Consider the following 6,000-nt stretch of genomic DNA (forward strand, 5'->3'; position numbering starts at 1 on the left):
GTGTGAGTACGCGGTAGAGCCAGGGGTCTTCAAACTACGGCCCGCGGGCCACATGCAGCCCCCAGGGGAGTCTGATCCTGCCCGCTAGGTTTTTTGGGCAGTGAGCGCAGCCAAGGTGTTACAGTAGGGATTAGTAGTTCATATAGTCCGGCCCTCCAGCTCTCTGAGGGACCGTGATCTGGCCCCCACTTTAAAAAGTTTGAGGACCCCTGCGTAGACTAAGGAGTCTGCTCGCATTCTCTCGGCAGATTCGCTTAACGGCCTGCAGAGTGAACATGAGTATGCCTGCTCTCTTTGTGACGGAGCTTGGATCAGAGAGGGGAAGCCACTCGCCCAGACCACACAGCAAGAACCGGGCAGAACCAGGATCCAAAGTCAGGAATGAGGGGCTGAAGTCAGCCCGGGTGTTCTGGTGTTCTGCTTCCCAAAGGCAGGTGCATCCTCCCAATTTACGGACGAGGAAACCTGGCCGGAGGGCCAGCCTGTATGCAAGGCCACAGAGCTGGGAAGGCACGCAGGCTTCCTCCTGGGCTTCCAGAGAAGCCCAAGCAGACACAGGCCGGGGGCCTGGCCCGGGCCCTCCGGTAATTAGCGGGCTCCTGTTAAGACCCAGTCGCGCCGTCCCCGGGCCAGGACTGTTTGTGTTCCCGTGCGGAGGCCTCGCAGGAAGGCCGGGCCCACGTGCGCGGCCCCATAAATCCAGCCGGCGTCGCTCATTACAACGTTCCGCTTCACGACTCCGCCAGGCCCAGCCCGCCCGGCCACCGCCTCCCCGCAGCGGGCCCTGCTGCCCGGCCGCAGACATGAGCTCATCCAGCGCGGCGTGTGAGGAAGTGGCCGGGCGGGCGCTCGGCAGCGAGGGGACAATGTGCCTATTAAGGCTGTCAGCTGTCAGACCCCATGCACCCCGCCCTGCCGAGGCAGGACCACCCCACTCCGGCCCTGCCCAACCTTCGCGTGGGTGTGCCCTCCGAGATGGCCTGTCCTCGGAGAGTGGCCCCAGGAGGCCCCGGGGAGGACACGGTGGAGGAAGAAGTGGGCTGAGAGACAGCCAGCCCCTGAGCTCTGTCCTGGCTCCCGGAGGAATGACCGAGGTCCCCTGACCCCTCGGAACCTCCATTCCCACAGCTATAACCCCTGCCCTGGCCACTCACTGTCAGAAACACAGGACAGGACAGAGGCAGGTGTCTCATAATCGGGGAAGCACATGGACGTGGCCAGACAGAGAGAGGGGCCCTGGCTGGAAAAGCCTGTGACCTTGAGCCTCTGTCCTTCGGCATTCCACCAGTATGGAATCCAGCTGGTCTTTTATTTGGGGGGGGGGGGGGGGGGGGCAAAGGATTGGTAGGAAGTGAAGAGTGAGGCAAGTCACCCCACCTTTTGAAGGTGTCTCCTAGTCTGCAAAAATAGAGTTGGGAGCACAGCATCGGGAACAGATGCTTAATAGATGTGACCCATTCCTTTCTATTGCTCCCGGCCAGGAGGTTGTCGGTACTGTGAGCCATTCCAAAGCAGCCTCTGCTGTGTGTGGCTAAGGGCGCTGGAGTGGTTAGCAGCCCTAACCCATCTGGTGCTCTTGAACCCTTGTGACAACCTCAAGAGACTGGCAGGCAGGGCAGACACAGCCCCCTAACTTAACAGATGGGGAAACTGAGGCTTGTAAAGCAAACACAGTTTCCCAAAGCCAGTCATGCCTCCAGGGGCTTGCCCACAGGGCTCAGCACCTGCTCAACAACTCACTCCTTAAAACAGAAGAGAAACAGTTCAGTTCAGAGATGGAAGACACTGACGACACCTCATCATACCAGCAGACAGCAGCTGTGTGTTACTGAAGGATGCCCAGGACCAAACCAGAGACGGGCGGACCTGCATTACCACCATTTGTCCACCAACCAGATCTGAAATACCATGGCTGACATGTACACCTAAGGATCTGTTTGACATTGAAATTGGAACTCAAAAGAACTGTTGGCCCAGAAAGGAACTCACTACAGACTGATTAATTTGCCTCGTAGCATAACCATTATGGCTTGTTGCAGTTTAGGTTCTTACAAGGGTATTTCTTGGATCTCATGATCTCACAAATCTAGAGGAAATAATGAACAACACAAACAGACCCAGAGAAAGAGAACCAGCGATCAGACTCTCAAACCTCAGAGGGAAAATAAGGGGGGATGGGGGTAAGGGGAAGAGATCAACCAAAGGACTTGTGTGCATGCATATGGGCCTGGCCAGTGGCCATGGACAACAGAAGGGTGGGGGCATATGTGGGGAGGGGTTTGGGATGGGAATGGGGGGATGAGGACAATTATGTGAGACCATAATCAATAAAATTTAAAATAAATAAATAAATAAAAGGAGCATTTCACACAGACAAGACACATCGTGGGCTCTGTGCTCAAAGGCCAAACAAGAACACCCAAGACACAACCTCCAGTGCCCTCCTCTCCATCAAGGGCCTAGAAGGGTCTTCCTTCCCCCACAGGCCACCCCAGAACCCATGTCACCAGGCAGGATTGCTGAGCTCACTTGGCCACAGACTGGGGACCCGGACACGCCCTCTCGCTGGCACCTGCTTGTTCAGAGACCCCTGGATCTCATCTCCCCTCCCCCCCCCACACACACACACACACAGGTCCCGAGCAATGTTCCTGGGCAAGGAGAATGCTCTTGATTTCACAGCCCCGAGGGCCACGCAGGCCACCGGCCTTCACCAGGGATCACCGAAGCAGCCTGCAGGCCTTGGCAGCTCCGCCTCCGGAACCCTCTGCCCGCTGGCATGAGTCTACGGTGGTCGTGCCAGCCAACCCAGGTGCCAGGCTCCAAGCGGAAGCCACATCCTACATGGCTCACACCTCCGTACTGAAGGCGGAGGGACCGACTGCACCCTCCCCCAGGCCCAATTCTACGTTTGTCTCCCTGAAGCCCTAGGACTCCGGTTTAAGAGCCTTTTTATAGACTCTTATAAAGGAGAAAGGGAACTTTTAACATGTTTACACTCCACTATGTCAATACGCATGAAAGGGACAACAGCTGAGCTTCCTCTGCCCAGATGTGGTCCAGCAGGCCCGGGAGCAGCCTTGGTGCCATCCCAGCTCCGTGGGCACCTGTGGCTGCTCCCCATCACTACGGGCCTGGAGCAGGGCTCCCCGTTGGCAGGTCGCTGTCTGCCAGGCCATGGGCAGGCACGCAGGAAGCCGGAGCGTGCTCCTCTGGCTGAGCTAACGGGTGGCTCCTGGCCTCACTCAGCCGAGACGACCCCCCGGCCACACGGTTTGCATGGGAAGATTTAGAGGAGGGGAAAGGCGGAAGCTGTAAAGTTTTACTAGGAATTCCCAACCATCCTCCCGTGGCCCCAACACGCAGGCTGCCCTGCATTTTTAAGAGAGCTTCCTTTCTGCTCTGAACTCACCCCTTAAATCTAAGCAACCCTGCGTCCGCCTCCAGGATCCAGACCTGGGCTCACATTGCAGAGATGCCCGCCCTCCCGGGAGGAAGAGGAGGAGGCTGCTCAGGTGCCCCGAGAGGCTCTCCTGTCCAGCCTCACCTCAGACAGTCCCCAAGGGCGCCATCTGCCTGGCCGTCCTCAGGCCAAGGTCATGGGAGTCCAGCTTCCACGCCCAAGAGGCTACATGCTGCTCAGGGCCAGATGTGCAGACATCGTGCACAGCTCTCTCCGTCCCCTCCTCTGCACTGAGCACTTACCCCGTGCACAGCACAGACTAGGGGTGCTCACAGCAGTCCCTGCTGACTGGGCTCTGCTATCTCGGAGGCTGAGAAAGCAGATGGGGGAGTCAGTATCTGGGTCCTGTCCCAGATGGGCCACTTCATCTCCGTGAGGCTGTAGCTTTCCCATGAAATAGGAGTAAGATACACCCTGCACCGGACACTCACACAGCATGAGGAGGCTGTGAAGGTAGGTCCCGCAGTGCAGGCACCCCGATAGAGTGAGTAAATGGTAGCCGAGAGCCCTCGCGCCTCTGAGAAAGATGCCATTCTCTCCTTTTTGGAAACAAGGGAGCGGAGAAGGTTAGATGATGGATCCAAAGTCACCAGGAAGAGAGAGAGAAAGAGAACTGGGTTTAAATCCCAGTCCTTTCAGACTCCAAAGCCCACAGCCGTAGCTGCTATTGCACAAAATACCCCAAGCTTGGGAGCAAAGCAGGCCCGAAATCAGTGAGAAAAACTCAGTGTCAAGGAACTTACCTAAAGCTTTACAATCAGCAAATCTCCAAAGGAATTATTTTAATTTCAGCATCATGGTTTGGTGGTGTTTTTTTTTTTTTTTTTTTTGTGTGTGTGTTTTTAATCTTTATTGTTGAACGTATTACATCTGTCTCCTTTTTTCTCCCATTGACCCTTTCTAGCTTGCCCTCGCCCCATGCCGTAGGCCTCCACCACCCTATTGTCTGTGTCCATGGGTTCTGCAGATATGCACACAAGTTCTTTGCTTGATCTTTTCCCACACACTCACCCATCCCTGCCTTCCCTCTGAGATTCCACAGTCAGTTCCATAATTCTATATTTCTGCATCTATTTTGTTCAGTAGATTCCACATATGAGTGTGATGCTTTTCTTTCTCTGACTGGCTTATTTTGCTTAGCATAATACTCGCCAGGTTCCTCCATGCTGTCTCAAAGGGCAAGAGATTCTTCTTTTTCACTGCTGCATAGTATTCCATGGTGCAAAGGTACCACAGCTTTTGTATCCACTCATCTACGGATGGACACCTAGGCTGTTTCCAGATCTTATTGTAAATTGTGCTGCTATGAACACAGGGGTGCATACATTCTTTCTGGTTGGTGTTTCAGGCTTCTTAGGATATATTCCTAGAAGTGGGATCACTGGGTCAAATGGCAGTGCCATATTTAATTTTTTAAGGCAACTCCATAATGTTTTACATAAAGGCTGCACCCGTCTGCATTCCCACCACCAGCAGTGTACGAGGGTTCCTTTTTCTGCACATCCTCAAGTTCTCTGTGGGAACCCCCCACAGCGGAGAGATCCCTCCGGGACTTCAGCCATCGTTTGTGGGAGCCCGGCCAGCTTTTTCATGCCTACACACTTCCTACCAGTCTCCACTTTTTGTCCTTGGTTATCAGGGTTCTCTCCAGCTAGTCTTCGGTTGATTACTAAGGAGGTTTATCTGTATTTTAGTTGTAATTCCAATATGGCCCTGGGAGCATGTCGGTGTAGCATCCATCTACTCCCCCACCACTTTAGACTCTCCCTCATGTTGTTTCGTAGTTTGAGTTGGGGATAGCAGAGAGGGGGTGGTATTATAGTGTTTTCAGTGGTTTGGGGAGTCATTATAGTGCATGTGGCCAATTCATTATCTGCAGTAACTAACTGTGGCTCCAGTGGCATCATATAGACTCTTATAAAGGAGAAAGGGAGACAGGGAGACAGGCCAATGGGAGTCCGTGGGCTGTGCACCCATGAGAGGGGCGGGGCGGGGAGGAATTACAGGCAAGAATAAGGGCTACGTGGCATCCCCCTCAGAGAGCTAGCACTTTTCAGCCCCATCCTGGTCTAGAATTATCTGAAAACGTAATATCTCTATGCAAATCCAGAACACCTGACTGCTAACCACCTTTGCAGAGTCCTTACTTTCTAGGAGAATATTTTGGACTCATTCATGAAATAGTTTCTCCTTGTTTTGAATGGACCACTAAGTCTTCAGCGTGAAGTCACGTAAAGAACAGGCCCAGGATAATGTTCAAGTCTGGAATCAACCGGTGGCACAGGTCAGAAGTGGATGAGCCATGTAGAACATCTGGATGGCAGACGGGGAAACCAAGGCCTTGGTGCAGAGGCACTGCTCAAGAGCCAGCTACGGGTCTCCTGTCACTGCTGGGCAGGTCAGCGTTATTGTCTCTGTCTGTCTGCCTTTGCCTCGCCCTCCTTTATAACAGCCTTGAAATGCCCAGATCCCACCGTAATTGTCTGTGCTAGATTCCTCTTTGGATAAAGAGCTGATTTGTTTTTCTAAGTTGTTAA

The sequence above is a fragment of the Pipistrellus hanaki genome (assembly GCF_964339955.1).
Source record: "Pipistrellus hanaki genome assembly, chromosome: 5".
In the NCBI taxonomy this organism is placed as follows: domain Eukaryota; kingdom Metazoa; phylum Chordata; class Mammalia; order Chiroptera; family Vespertilionidae; genus Pipistrellus; species Pipistrellus hanaki.